Source organism: Mustela putorius, unplaced genomic scaffold (genome assembly GCF_011764305.1).
Source record: "Mustela putorius furo isolate JIRA1106 unplaced genomic scaffold, ASM1176430v1.1 tig00003863_pilon_pilon_pilon, whole genome shotgun sequence".
Lineage (NCBI taxonomy): Eukaryota > Metazoa > Chordata > Mammalia > Carnivora > Mustelidae > Mustela > Mustela putorius.
Genome location: NW_025422015.1, coordinates 19,417,054 through 19,433,567, shown reverse-complemented (window position 1 = coordinate 19,433,567; position 16,514 = coordinate 19,417,054). Strand labels below are relative to the sequence as shown.

The window sequence follows — 16,514 nt, the reverse complement described above, 5'->3', positions numbered from 1 at the left end:
AAGAGCTTTTAATTCACCTGACCTTCAATGTCCTGACCCACCAAAAAGTAAAACAATACTTACTATCTCACAAGATTTTATGAGAATATACTGAGATCTACCTTGTGGAAAATTCCATAAATTACTTTATTATTACCATTATTCCTGACAAACAATTTTTGGACAGATAGTATTTAATTTTAGAAAAGCAAGGCACAAGAAAAATTAATTTGTGGCAAATAAATTCTTCTGTACAAAATGCTGATCTCCTAAAATCTGACATAAGACAGAGAGCATTTTGTACTCGGTGGAGACCATTTCTACAAAATCTTCCTGCACACATAATTTTTGGTTTGGTTTTTGTGAAGTAATCATCACATGGAGTGTCAGTTAATGGAATAAAAGCTGGAACTATAAAAATAGATCTTAGTTTGTTTTTTTTTTTTTAATATCACAAAAGTCATTTTGGCAGTGGAATGAAATTCTTGGCAGAAATGATGGTAGTAGACTTTCACTGTAATGGAATTACATCAAGCATTTTAAAATTTTAACTTTTGGGGGGAATTCATATTTGTTTTCATAGCGTGTATTCAATTGCTGAAGACAATATTACTTCATTTCAGCTTCTGTGACTCTGAAGCAAAAATCATGATGCATATGCAAATTTATGTAAATCAAGATATAAAAGGTCATTGGGAATCAAGACCTCTTTATGCTTTCATCACCAAATTGGAGCTCTAGCTACTTTCTGGTAGTGAATTTGGACAACTTTCAAGTTTCAGCTCTAATAAGGGCTATTAAAATAAACAAACCCAAAACCCCTGAATAAATGCAGTCCATCCTAGAACATGGCCTCCAGGCAGGCAAATCTGGTTCACTGGGGATAATGACTTGATCAATGATAAGTGAATAATTACAGTCCATATAACAAGATTCTGAACATAATCGTATTCAAATATTAATGGAGTTAATATTAAAACATTCTTCCAAAAATGATGACTGCTTCTCAGAAACATCTTAGAAATAGATAGCCAGGGTTTCACTTCTTTGGAATCCAAATGTAGAGATGTAGGTTATGTTTTTCATAAGACACAGCAACCAACTCCATGTTCAACTTGCTAGAGAGATTAGCGTTTAACTTGGCAATTAAAATGCAGATGCACAAGCACACACACAAAGAAAGTAGCGCAGCTGCTGCCCTTTGTCACTTAGCTAGTTGGAGCAGAAGACAGTTAACTGCACACCATTCTGCTGGCTTGAATCCAGCTTTTTGCAGTAAATACCACAGTCCTGATCTTTACGTTGAAGAACTCAAAGGCAATGAAATCAACTGTCCATCTACTTCATCTTGCCATCTACCAAGATCAGCATTTCACATTTAATAATAGTAAGATAATGATGGCTTAGTTAGGGACAAAGATAGTCAGTTTTACTACATTTCTTGTTACGGGAAAACTTAGTTTCACCATCATGAAAGGAGACAAAGCAGCACATGAACAAGACCTGGAGAAAAGAACATGGCTGAGGAAAAACTGTTGGTATTGCAGTAATGGGGATGAGAGTGAATTTCATTTTGCTACTTTTTGTAGTTGTTTTTAATGGTTTTTGTTTTTTGTTGTTGTTGTTGTTTGGTATCTTTAACCCCCTGATAGAGGAGCAAGTGCTTATTAACCTAGAATATACTCATGGAGAATTTTTCATGATGGGAGCATAAACTAGTCTTGTTTAATTTTGTACCAGCTGTGAAAGAAATGTTAACACAAATGATAGATAAAAAAGAAGTTGTGTTTGGGGAGTAGGTGGTTAGCTTAATCTGAGAACAATTTATTTTTGAGCATTACCTTCATCCATTTCTATAAAAGCCTCATGGTAGGAACACACAATCTAAATTCTTTGCTTCAGCAGATTTCTCAGGACGGAAGGAGACAGTTATGTTTTAATCATGAGATCACATTATTCTAAGTACTTGAAAACGATATACTTGATTTTCTTTAAGACTCTTCTATAACTGAGGGTTATTTTGATAGCTTGGTAACTTGCCTTACCAATTCTGGGCTCTCACTGTCTTCATTTCTATTGCCTCCCAAAGTAGTGTTACTGGATCCATCTTCTTGAATCTCTTTCCTCATGGATGGTCTCCTGCTAAACACTTAAGTGACTCCCCAGTGCCGGCTGAACACTTTTGATAATTGTTTCCCACCCTGAAAGCTTTCTATAATTTGTTCCTGCACAAACTATACAACTTTCTCTTCTAGATCTCCAACAAAAAAAACTTCAATTTCTCCTACTTGAAAACCCTTCTCACAACTCTCAACCTATCTAAAAACCAGCTTGTCCTCCAGTTAATTTCTGCACCATCCAACCCAAGTCTTCCCTGCGAACACAACCCAAATTGATAGTTCTTATTTCTGAATTTCACAAAAATTTCCCCACTTTTATTACCACATGAACCTAAATAATCTTGGATTATTTAAAAATGCTTAGTATGTATTTTCTTATTATTTTCTTTATCAGAACAATGTTCCTTAAAACATCTCTTTATTATATTTATTTTGTATCTTTTTAATGCTATTATATGCCCAAGAATTTTTAAATCATAATAACATATCCTAAGGTAGACACTCAATGAAGTCTCTTTGAATGAATGAAAATGGAGAACACTGTGCCCATCAAGGAAGCAACTTTGCTCTATATTAACCAGAATGATGCTGGCCAAGTCAGTTACTATTTTTGGTCCTCCTTTTTCTCACCTATGAAAGGAGCCAGGTAGAAGAGATGATCTTTTTTCAGTCCTGTCTCACTTCCAGTGAGTATCTACTTCACTCTATCTCCAAGCCTTGTCTTACTCAGCTTACTCACCTTACTCATGTGGGAGCATTCAAATGGCTGGAACAAACTTGGTGAAGAGACATGAAGACGCTGACTTTGGGGACTCTGCCAGTCTGGCTGGGTGGCCAAGGTAAGGCAGGCCAGGACGGATTGAGAGCTCAGAGCAGGAGGGGAAATTTATAAAACATGTAGGAACATTAAGCCTGCGGGGAGACAAGATTCTGGGGTGCAAGCCAAAGTTCAGACTTCAAGTTGCTTGGTTGCTTGGAGAAAGTCAGAGGTCAAGATCCACCAAGGACAAAGGTGGGGGGGTGTGGTCATGGGGTGGGGGTGGGGTGACACAGCAGAGGGTGCTTTCAGACCCAGAGATCTCAGCTGCCCTGACTCATGCACACTTGGAAAAAGAAAATCTGAGGGGCTGGGCCTGTCAGAACTCAGGTCCAAGCTGGCCTGAAGAGTCAGGGCAAGAACAGGAGCTCAGAGCCAGCCTCTGCAGGCCTTGCGCTGACGCCCATGAGGGCGCCTGGGCACTGGCACAGGGAACCACGGGCATCATGCCTTGAATTTGCAGAGAAGGATTAGTAGGTAGGCAACGGGATTCTGCTAGTGCTGGGGACGGCAATACCCTCTATGTCCCCGGAGAGCTTCACTCATTTTACCAGAGGCCAGGAGGGCACAACTGTCCCCAAAGTCCTTTACAGAGCTATTAGCTGGAAACCGTGCCAAAAGAGGGGTGGCACGTGACATGCCAGGGGAGTGCGGGGTGTGGACCCAATGACTGCCAGGGCTTCTGGAGCTAAGTTCTGGATCGGCACTCCTTAAGGGGCAAGGCCTCTCTGGTGACAATGGGCTCATCCCCGGGCCAGCGGGTGCACGCACATGCACGCAGATCCAGTTCTCAGACCGCCAAGGGTGTCCCACAGCCTCCCCCTCCTGGTGACCCTCCCCTGCTTCCTGCTGAGAGCTCTGGAATGGAAGAAACTGAGACACTGAGGGGGTGGAGAATGTGGCAGGGATCCTAACTTTTTGCTTGAGGAAGCGCTCAACAAGGACCCATCTGCCTTCGGGGAACAAAACATAATTCACATGAGTCTTACAAATGCAATGTTCATGACCAAATCCTGCCACCAGCAATCTGTGTCTCCACGCCTTCCTCAGCAACGGCATTTTCCCGAGGACTTAGTTTCAGATGTTCTTTGCTACAGAAGCTGTTGGAGATGACGGAGGATCCAGATACGTAGCCACCACATTTTATTTCCTTAGTGAGCAATTATGACATTTCTTGGGCTATTTAAATGTGTTCTCTGAGTCAGGTGAAGGAGATCGTCATAGGTAACCAACAAGTAATTCATGGGTACTTAACAATATCCTAAGCACTTAATCATACTTAAAATGGACTATTAATGAACCTTATAAACCATTTGCAGCTCTGAAAAGGAGTTTCTCTGTAGGCTTAGAGATTATCAAGCCATTTAGATTTTACCACACAAATGTTATTCATGCTTTAACTCCTGAGAAAAGGGATTCAGAAAATGAGGTTAATGCTCGCTCGTCTTTGGCTGAGTTTAGCAATTACTTACTCCATTTGGGAAGCGGGGAGGTCAGGTTAAACATTCCTCAAGTCATTGCCAAACTTCGTGAGCATTAGTGACCCCTTTTTAATTATTGAAGAAAAGAATGAGAACTTAAATCGAAGACACTAAAGAATGAATGTTGGCGTTCAAGGCAAATAGGTAGTGTTTTCTTTTTTTCAAGAATTACTGACCCATAGGAAAATGGATCAAAAAACAAACTATTTCATTTTAGGGGAATTTTATTTTTAAATAGGAGGATTAAAATAAATTACTTTCTCACTTTTTTTTTTTAACATCCTGTACTTTTTTTACTGGAAATTTTTTTTTAATTAAGGTAAAATTCATGTACAATAAAATTCACCATTTTGGTGTCTTGTTCCAGGAATTTTAACAAAGATGTGCTAACACCACCAAATCCAGATTTAAATTGGTTTCATGTCCTCAAAAAATTCTCCTGTGCCCTTTTGTAGTCAAGTCCTCCTCCCCACCACCTGGCAGCCATTAGTTTTCTGTGCTTGTAGTTTTCCCTTCCTTGAATGCCTTATGAATCGATTCACCCTATGTAGCCATTTGAATCTGTTTTAGAATAAAATATACATTCAGCAGCTGAAGGATATTTGGGTTGTTTCCAGTTTGGAGCAATTATGAATAAAGTCACTACAAACAATCATGTATTAGTTCTTGTATAAACATAAGTTTTCATTTCTATTGAGTAAATACCTAGGAATACGATTGCTACGTCATATGGAAACTTACATGTATCAGAAATTGCCAAACTGTTATCTTAAGTGGCTTTACTATTTTACATTACCACCAGCAATGTATGAGAGTTCCAGTTCATCTATATCCTTGTCTGTGCTGGGTAGTATAATCCTTTATTTAGAACTTCTTGATATTTTTCATCAATGTTTTGTATTTTTCAGTGTACAGATCTTTGCATTTATTTTGTTAGATTTATACCTACATATTTCATTTTTTTAGTGTAACTGCAAATGGTAGTTTTATTAAATTTCAGTTTCCAATTTATTGCTAGTTTATAGAAATAGAGTGTTGAATTTTTTTTTTTTTTGAGATTTATGTATTTTAGAGAGAGAGACAACCAACAGGAGAGGCAGAGGGGAAGGGAGACAAAGAGCATCTCAAGCAGACTCCCCACTGAGTGCAGGGCCCAACTCAGGACTCAGTCCCACAAACCTATGAGATCACAACCTGAGCCAAAACCTAGAGTCAGACTCAAACAACTGCACAACGCAGGAGCCTCTACAGTTTTGATTTTTGTATCTCACAAAAGATACAATTTCTTTTTCCCCCTTAAGATTTATTTATTTATTTTAGAGAGAGAGAGAATGTGAGCTGGAGGAAGGGGCAGAGAAAGGGAGAGAAGCAGACTCTTCACTGAGTGAAAAGACAGACGAAGGCTTAATCCCAGGACCCTGAGATCATGAACTGAGAAACCAAGAGTTGGTCACTTAATCGACTAAGCCACCCAGGAAACCCATCTTCTCACCTGTTTTTAAAATAAAAGACTGAAGGGCAGAATTCATTTAAAAACCATAACAATGTCTTAAAAGTCTTCAATATGATAGTGAGGAAAAGGTAAACAAAAAATAAAAGAGGATGAAGGGGAAGAAGAACAGAATATGAATGTTGTCAATGCTTCCTTAAGATATGATTTCTTTTTTAAAAATAAGCAATGCTTTGCACAAGAGTTGGCAAAGTTTTTCTGTAAAGGGCCAGGTAGTAACTATTTTGTGTTACTACTAACATTCTCTATTTCATATTGGGGTGTCTTTCTTTCTCTTTCTTTTCTTCTTTCTTTCTCTCTTTCTTTTTTTAAACAACCCTTTGAAATGTTTAAAACATTCTTCACTCATACTTATACAAGAACAGACAGTGGCTAAATTTGACTCACAGTTGGTATAGTTTGCTGACTCCTGCTCCAGATTTCAGAGTAGGACAAATGTTGGCCAGAATCTTATGTAAAATTTAAAAAAATCATAAAATAAATAATCTAATAATATAAAAAATAAAACAATAATATTTTATAAAACATAGTAAGTAGTGATTTCATAGAAAATTGGCAAATAAAAGCATTCTTGACATGGAGACTTTCTGTTTTTAATAGAGAAAGGTATAAACTTCCTTCTTAGAAAGTGGAAATCAATGTGTAAAATTTCACTTTCCCCCCAAAAAATGATCTTTCAAGGAGTGGCTTTCCATCTTGTGACCTTTCAATGGGCCAGCTCTGAAGGCTTTAAAAAGCTTGTGTATTTCCAGTAAAATCACCCCTAGGCACCTCCTTTGCAGTCAAGGTACTTCCTGCAACTTTGAACAAAGCTTTCTAATCTGAAGCATTGGTTTCCTAAACTGGACTCTGAGGGCACACTTTAGAGGTCACTCAAGTCCTTTATAAAATATTTTAAGTTTTTGTGTTTTCATTCCTAAAGCTGATAAAAATAATTGATCATTTGGGCGGTCACTGCCAAAATGAGAATGGTCCCAGGAATCCAGTACCCACTGAATCTAAGTGTTCTGGCTAATAGGAATGTGAGTGAAGAACAGGGATATCATAGCATCCTGTATATAGGACAGTTTTGCTGCAGTTTGCTTAAAACAAGAAGTCACAGGTGAGAATGGCCATCAGGCAACTTAATAGTAGTACAATCTGCATATCAAGCCAAAGAGCTCTGCTGTAGTAGTGGGAGCTACTGGCTGGCAGCTGGCAATGGCTTAGCTTCTGCAAAGCTACGTCACTGATCGTGTGAAATTAGCTTAGTTTTTCCCTTGTATAAGAAATATAACTGTAGTAATAAAAACAAGTCAGCACCTCAGGTCTGTGAGAAGACACTTACTTCTTAGTGAAAAGCATTCATTAATATTGCATCAAAACCCAAAACTACAGGTCAGATATTTCTTTTAATGTGTATGGGGATATATATATACCCACACATATATATTTATGTTGTACAACATAAATAGTATATATATGTATGTATAATATAGTATGTGTATGTGTATATACATACTATAAATAGTATATATACACAAAATCTTATATATCATATATCATATATAGAGAGAGAAATCTTAAAAATGAAGTTATTTTAAGTCAGAGATAATAGCCTATTTTGGGTAATATTTGATGGAAAAATCTTGGAAGCTCAGTAATTTAGATCAATCATTGTTGAAATTTACTATAATTAATAGAATTTGGTTGAAACTTAAGCTACCACTCTCATCCAAATATAATCTTCCTCATACTAGCAAATGTTCTGAAGAAACGGTGAGCACTTGCTTGTTTCATGAATTTTCACAATTTGGCTTCGTTTTTGTTATTGGAATAAGGGATATGACTATATCCGTGCAAACAAGATGTTTGTTTAATTCCTAGTTCTTTTATAACTGAATCTGGGAGCATTAAAGAATACATATATTTTCAAAATATGAAAGTCGCTCACTGATTCAAATTAGATGACTTATTTTGTATTTTTAATGGTTGCACTTATTTATGCAACGATTGTCTTAGTTTAAATACAACCTAATAGATGACTCTGCATTCATATGCTATACAGGACTTCTAGCTAAAATATCTATAAACCAGAAAGATTTTTGGATATGTGGATCTCTAATTTACTTTTCAGACATGTAAGCTGCAACTTTAATTTCAACTTTAAAACAGAAATTTCCTTAGGGTATTATGAACTTTTTGTATCTGTTTGGGGGTTTTTTGGCTGTTTTTGTTGTTGTTGTTGGTGGTGGTGGTGGTTTTTTTTTCTTTTTTTTGCATTGAGGACAAAAATATGGTCCCTCTTTAATTACCTACCTTTTTTAAGAAGAGACAGAGATAAAGGCAGTAATTCATGCTTTTTGATCTCAAACAGCCTTTATATTTTAAAATTATTGAGGAACTCAAAGAAGTTTTGTTTATGTAGATTATGTCAATTGCTGTTTACCATCTCAGAAATTAAAACTGAGCAATTTAAAAAATATTAATTAATGCACTTAAAATAATGCTAACTTTTTACCTATTAACATAGGTAATAGATTTCTGGAAAAATAATTATTTTTTCTGAAATGGAAACAATGAAGGAGAAGCACAACTTTATTGTACATTTTTTGGTAGATCTTTTTAATGTCTGGCTTAAAAGAAAATAGCTGAATTTTCATACCTGCTTCTGCATTCGATTCATTGCATTATGTATTATATTAAAGTATATGAAGAAAATCTGACCTTATACAGACATGCTTGGAAAAGGGAAGATTATTTTAAAATCTTTTCCAGATAATTATGCATATTCTTACTATATCCATACTATGGATACTATAGTATCCATACTAGAGTATGATACTATATCAAAACTCAACAAGAAGTAATTTGATACTATATCAAAACTCAACAAGAAATTTCTTAGAGATTAGTTGCAACAGGAAGTCAGAAATTATATTAATGAAATTTGCATAGTTACATTAAAATTCATTCATCAAAAACATCCATTCATATATCTTGCCCCTTAAACAAACATTTTACACATGGTTTTTGTAATATTAAGTATTGGTCATCTGGAAAATTTGGTTCAAGAAATACACAGATCTTATAAATGATTATGTATGTCTTTATTCAGTACCAAGAAAATGACATCTGTTAACATCATCACCAATCTCATCAGAATAAAAAATATGTGAGTTTTGGAAAGCTGTCAAGCTCAAAATGGCAGCTACAAATTTTGCAAAATTCTAATTTTCACTTGAAAGTTCAAATTTTATCATTCACAACAATTACTGCCAAGTCTTTTTTTGAAATGACAGACATACTTTGTTCATTTTCAAGAAAATGTCTGCCAGATGCCGAAGTCTGAAGAACCACAGTTTGTCTGTCAGTTGTTCTTTCAAGTACAAATAGTGTTCCATTTAAAAACTGGCTAGTTCAGCCTGCAAGACATCTTCCAGGTGCCTTTCCTTGAGACAACTCGCACTGAGGTGGGCAGCATTAGTGCATTCCCATACTCCTATGGTATCAGACAGAACATGGTCTCAAAGGTTGAGATTAAATAAAATGAATAATGTTTATTGCATCACCCAGGACTTCCTTAAGTAAGACTTTTCTTTTTTTTCTGTTTTAATTATGAGAGGAGTTCAGTGTATGGATGCAGCAATGACTGCTTGTATAGTTTGTTGCCGCCATTCTGCATGGGGCAAAGGTACCCACCACTGCCCTTGTACCAGCATCAGTGCAAATGTCCAACAGTGAGAAAAGCAGATCCTAGTGAATGAAAATACTTTTGATGTCATAGACCTTCTAGTAGGAGCTTGGCCACTTCTAGGCGTCTGTAGACCATCCTTGGAGAACTGCTGCTTTCTACCAAGGGGAAATAAAAATTACAAATTAGGAAGAAGAAGAAATAAAAAGTAGGAAATATTAAAATACTGAGAACACTTGAAATTCCGTTCTTTCCAGATATTTCTTCAAACACCTGAAATTTCTTTATTTCCAGATATTTTGTTAATTCATTGATGCAACAGACATTAATTGAGGGCTTTCTGTGTTCAGGCACTGAGCTATGTTTTGGGAGCACAGAGACAAAGCAGAGTTCTCTGACTAGAAGAAAATTACAGGGTGTAATTGGTTTTACAGTGAAAATATAACATCAGAAAGGGAGTGGACAACTCAACCTGAGAGTGATGAGTGTAAGTTTTGTAGAAATGCGGCAGTGTGAGTTTCCTAGGTGTAGGCATTCAGCTGACTGGCAAGGGAGAAGCATCACATGCACAGCGGGCTGTGGGGGGAGTGGGGAAGCTGAGAAGAAAAGGCAGTGAGGCTGGAGTGGTAGAAGCTACAGGTCATGGAGAGCTCATGCGCCATTTGCAGGAATTAGCACCCTATTCTGTGAACACCCACGAGCCACAAACAGAGGAATAATGAGATAAGAGTAGAGGTTTGGAAAAATTACTTGAAACACAAACGATGTACCAGAAAAAAAGACAAGGGTCTCTTGCAAGACAATTGCTGCCCTTCTCATGATGCAAGTCTAGAATGGCCCAAGCCTGCTGTCCTTCAGCAGGTTTTCCTGCAAAACTCTTCAGGCAGAAACCAATACTAAACTCCATGCTTGCAATGACCTCAAACACAGGAGACACGTTTCAGGTTCTCCTAAGGACTCTCCTGCCCTGCTCCACCATGGTGGTGGAGCTTCTGGGGCTCAGCAAAGACCAACCAGTGATGGAGTTGCTTGTACTTCCTTACCGAAGGTCCCCTCCCCACTTTGATCCTTGCCAGGTATTCTGGTGGTAAATTTTAAGTGTCAATTTGGACGGTGTTTTCGATGAGATTAACATTTAAATTGTTGAATTTTGAGTAAGCCAATTGTTCTTCGTAATGTGGGTAGGCTGCATGTAACCAGCTGAAAGCCTGAATGGAACAGAAGTGCCAATCTCCCTGAGCAAGAGGGAATTCTCCAGAAGATTGCCTCCAAACTCCAAACTTGTGCACCATCAGCTTTTCTGAGTCTCTAGCTTGCTAGCCCACCACTACAGAACATAAGTTAATATGACTATTATCTTAGGGGTTCCCTGTACTTGGCATAGCTTCCTTGATGAAACTACAGTACCTCCTATAAGCCCAGCAAACTTAGTCCAAATGTGGCTGTTCAATTAATTCAGCTTTCTTTTAGTATTTCTAACATGAGTTTACTCTGCATGTCTCCTTAGAATGTGAGTGTACTTATCCCCTATTTTTCTCATCACTGGATTTTAAGATGAACTAAAACAATTTTGTTAGGGGTGCCTGGGTGTCTCAGTGGATTAAGCCTCTGCCTTTGGCTCGGCCATGATCTCAGGGTCCTGGGATCAAGCCCCACATCAGGCTCTCTGCTCAGCAAGGAGCCGGCTTTCCCCCTCTCTCTGTCTGCCTCTCTGCCTACTTGTGATTTCTCTGTCAAATAAAAAAAAAAATCTATTTATTAAACCTTTATATAATCTGACATCTTACGTAGAAAAAAAAGATGCCAATGAATTATTTTAGATAACAGTTTTTGTGGCCTCTTTGGTTACAAAGAAGAGACTTACTGCTTCTACCTCAAGAGACAAGGAGGAAATATCATGCTTTGTGGAATGACACCTATGGAAAAAAGGAAAACAGGAATCTTGACCAGTCTTCTTCTTCAAGCATTTAGAATCTAAACCAGCGTCCAAAAGAAGTCTCACAACCAAGAATCACAAGAACAGAAGTTTCCCATGAAGACCAGAACATAGTTTATTTTCTGAAAAATGAGTCAGGATTCTATGTGGTTCTAATGACTTGATTATTTCCTTGCCTTCTCTCAAGTATTCTCTCTGTGTAGCTATATTCTACTACCATCTAGCTTATTTTCACAAAATAACCTGTGCTCACCATCTCAAGAGAGAGCAACAGGTTGTCCAATTAATTACCGCCATTCCTAGAGGGCAGAGTTTTTGCTGTCAGACCACAGCAGAGGCTGTTTGTCTGACTAGATTAACTGCCTTTGGGTTAGGCATATACCCTGTTCTGATTTTTTTTTTTTTAAGATTTTATTTATTTATTTAGAGAGAGCAGGGGGAGGGACAGAGAAAGAGGGAGAGAGAGAATCTCAAGTAGACTCTGTGCTGAGCATGGAGCCTAGTGTGGGGCTCCATCTCACAACACTGAGATCATGACCTGAGCCTAAAACAAGAGTCCTGCACTTACCTAACTGAGCCACCTAGGCACCCCACTCTGGTCCAATTGTCTGTGGGGAGCAGGCTGATGTGGAGCAAAACCTGGCTGCTTATGCCTGAGGAACTTCCTAGAGTAACTTCCTCAACAGGTGCTGTGGATTTAGTGGTTTCCCTCTGAAGAGACTATGGGCATGCATGGCAGCCATGTCAAGGTCTTGGTGTGTTTTGTAAATTGAGCATTTTAATAGATGTAGTCAACTTCAGGGACCCTTAGGCAAAAGGGTAAGGAAGCCTTTTACCTCCTTTTTGGGGAAACGTTTCTCTTTTCATGCTCTATTTCTCTCCTCCATTCTACTCTGTCCTTCTCCTTATGTTCAGTGCCCTGAGCAGAGTTCCAGACACCATTGCCATCCTAACTTCACAGCACACCTTTTGTCTTCCATCTCATTTTTAACCAAGAATCCGGCTTTCTGTGATGCTAATCAATGAATGGCTAACTGATCTATGAAAATGTTACCAACTAGAGCTAATGAGAGCATGAGGTAGATACTACTAAAACTGGGGCAGGCCAATGCAAGAGTTGAAGCCCAGGAAATCTCCAATGCATGTGTAGTACTGGGCAACAAGAAATATAGTTAACCATAATACCATATAAATAGCCCCTTGCTCCACCTATATGTTGATTATGCCCAGGTTGGGCACAGTGGAAGCTAAAAAGTTAGTAAAGAACTATAAAATCATTTGTGTTCTTATTCTTGAGTAACCAGTCAACTAGTAACTTTAATTATGTCATTCATTATGTCATAACTTCATTATGTCATTCATTGAGTTATTGACTTATTCTAGTGTATTACTACATATCCAAAAGCAATCCAAAGCATACCTCACTTTTAGACTCATTATTTTGCCTTCTCACATACTATAAATTATATGAAATTAAGGTAAAGAATTGTTTCATTGATCTGGCACCTAAAGGAAACATTCAATGAAATACTAAAAATCTAACGGAAAAAAGATTATTTGACAATTATTTGACAACAGACCATTATCTTTCAGATGCGTATATTATATGTGTACAGTAGGTAACCCAATAGTGGTGTTGAAAATTAGTATGATAGTTATTAATAATTTAGATCTTTACATACTTGTCTGTAAGATTTGAAGTTACTGTAAACAAATAAGAGCTTATCCTCTGTGTCTTTTGAAGAATTTGAGAGGGATCAAGGGAGAATAATTATGCGTGTAACAAAGGAAAGGGCAGTTTTGCCATCACATACAGCTTTGCCAAATTTTCCTCAGGTTCCCATCACCTTCATAGGAAATGCAAAAGGAAAAGAACATAAACTATTAATGAACTCCTCAAAACTTTGTGCTTTTGTAAGGACATTATAGAGTCTCTTATCAAGAATTACAAACTTCTCAACTACTTTTTTTAAGATTTTTTTTTAAATTTAATCATTGACAGAGAGGGAGAGATCACAAGCAGACAGAGAGGGAGTCCGAGAGAGAGGAGGAAGCAGGCTCCCTGCTGAGCAGAGAGCCGATGCGGGGCTTGATCCCAGGACCCTGAGATCATGACCTGAGCCAAAGGCAGAGGCTTAACCCACTGAGCCACCTAGGAGGCCTCATCTACTTTTTAATTTAAAAAAAAAAAAGAAGAAGAAGAAGTAGATTCTAATATAAAAGTTGTATACGTTTGTGTTAGAATTCCACATTTACCAGCCATGGATAAGTACTTACAACCTCTCTGACCTTGGTTTCTTCATGTGTTAGATTGGGATAATACTTGTCTGGTATGGTTGATATGGGATTAGAGATAATAGTGTCCGTCAAGTGCCCTACGCATGGCAAGCACTCTTGGTATTGTTATTTGGAGAAGTGATATGGTAAACTGTTTACATTTAAAAGATATCCACATTCTTTAAGTTTGATGTTGCTTGAAAGCCTTCTTTCCTGCCTAGTGGCCGACTTTCCCTTTTCTTATTGTTCTAAGAATATTTCTCCATTTGGCCCATTGTAAATAGTAACAATTGTTTAGTTGTTCCATCAGAAGAGAGAACCCTTCCTGGAGCCTGGCTGACAGAGCTCCCTGTCTGATCTGTCTAACAGCTTTGGAGCTGGAGACAAAGCACAGCGCTCTCACTTCCTCCTCTAGGAAGAGAACAGTGTCCCCAACCAAAATAGATCCTCATAGTCTTGCAAACACCAACCAGAATAAATACAAAGGAAATGAGGGCAAAAATCTAACTGTGGGGGATATTGAGACAGAATTCTTCCCAAAATAAAGTTTTTCAAAGCTTGTTATAAGCAGTAACGGGTATTACAGCACATGAATCACTGTTGTGCCCATTCCAGATTATAGATTAGTAATATGCTATGTTCAGAGTAGTTCTAATTTGATTGCTTGAATATATATATATATATATGTATATATATATATATAATCTAGAGAAATACGCAGATGTAGCTGCATTTACAGACAAAAATGACCTTGTCAAAAATCATAAGTACTGATTCACCCATGAAGTTCAATATAGAATTAGTTAAGATCTTGGCATTAAAAAGAAAAATAAACTTCAACTTCCCTTCTCCTTAATGAAGCTTGAAATAAAAACCATGTGATGTTTTCTATATCTTTATACATTTTCGAATTAAAGCTGGATGCAAATTAGTAAAGTTTAGGGTGATGGGGGAAGAGATACCAATGATAAATGTTGCACTATAAGAATAGTAAGTATATAACTTTTCAGTTAAATTATTGTTAAACTCAATTGTTTCTATTTAAATAAGATAATGATCTTTATCAGTCATAAATCTACTAACTTTCTTTCCCTAACTGGCTGATTTTCCTATTGTCTGGAGTTGGGACAGTATCTAAAGCTGGAAAAAAATGCTAATTTTAATACAAATTCAAGGTCTATACATTGATAATATTATTTGATGAAATTTGAATGATGTCAGACATGAAGAACTTCATTTGCCTAAAAAGGTTGCATTTCTACATTCACGAAAAAACCAATTTAGGATGCCTGGATGGTTAAGTCAGTTAAGTGTCTGCTTTAGGCTCAGGTCATGACCCCAGGGTCCTGCGATTGAGTCCCAGGTCAGCCTCCCAGCTCAGAGGGGAGTCTGCTTCTCTGCCCCTCCCCTGGCTCATGCTCACTTGCTCTCTCTTTCTCTCTTTCTTTCACTCTCTCTCAAATAAATAAATAAAATCTTTTTAAAAAATTTTTATAAGAAGTAGCATCATGGCCTCCTGTGATATTATTAAATATCTGGAGAAGAGAAATATCTAATGAACTTCAAAGTTCTGTTTCAGAAGTGAGGGAAGTATTTCATTTAACAGCTATCAAAACCCACTATAAAGCGATGAGAATCAAAGCAGAATCAAAACAGACAGATCAATGAAAAAGAATAGGGTTTGGGGCCAAGTATATCTGGGAGGAGGTATCTTTGGGGAAGGACCTATAATATTAATTATATATATAATTCAAAGTAAATATAAGTGGAGTTGGGATAATTAGCTATACATAAAGAAAATAATGTCAACTCCTGCCTTATAATATATCCAGAAGTAAGTTCCAGACATATTAAGAAACTAAATATAAAAGAAGGAACACCATAAAGATATTAGAGAAAATTAGGAAAATATTTGTATAAAACTGTGGAATGAGGAAATATTTCTTTGGCAAGATGGGAAACTGAAGGTAAATAACCAAATACATGTTTTTAAAAACTATACTATAGATTGTTCTGTAGCTTGTTTATAAAGGAAAGAATGGGAAGGGTCAATTAAATAAATTTGCGTAACTTTCATGTAGTAGAAAGCACAGAACAGATGATCTCCTAAGAGAAAATATTTACAACACATATAAAACAATGGCTTAATATCCCAAGTACACAAAGAGCTCTTGAAATTAATTAGAAAATTATAGTAGCAAACAGGCAATTCACAGCAGAGAAAACACAAAGGGCCAATAAGCCTAAGATGTTTGACATTCACATTAGTAATGAGGGAATGAAGATTGAAACACCTGGTAATCATTTAGGGGTGAAGGATCAGTGCTCCTGCCAGCATGATTTAACTTCAGACAAGTCCTGACGTCCAGTGTTGGTAAGGCTTGGGGGTAATCATTACTCCTGAATACTAGGGGTGGTTCTGTAAATTGCTTTAGTCCAAAAGTAATCTGCCAACTTATCTTAAGATATAAAATGCAAGGAAACTTGCCCACGTTCTCAGTTCTGGTAGTTACTGGACAGAAATAAAAATGAAGTATATAAACACATGTACAAGTATGCTAATTAGGGGAGGGAAGGCAGAACCACATAGTGGGGAAGAGCATACTCATTTGGATTCAAATCCTAATGTGCTGTGACCTTAAGTAAATTATGTAATCCTTATATGTCTCAATTTTATCATCTGTAAAAATGAAGCAACAGTAATATCTATCTCCTGGATGT

The 16,514-nt window shown here is 37.2% G+C and overlaps 1 long non-coding RNA gene across 1 annotated transcript in view; it reads right to left on the bottom strand.

Moving 5' to 3' along the window:
* Positions 1–8,994: 8,994 nt before the first annotated feature.
* LOC101679603 overlaps positions 8,995–16,514 on the bottom strand; it is a 30,120-nt gene continuing 22,600 nt past the window's right edge. Inside the window, exon 3 of the long non-coding RNA XR_198562.3 lies at positions 8,995–9,738. This is a non-coding gene — a long non-coding RNA (uncharacterized LOC101679603). The remainder of the gene's footprint in view (positions 9,739–16,514) is intronic.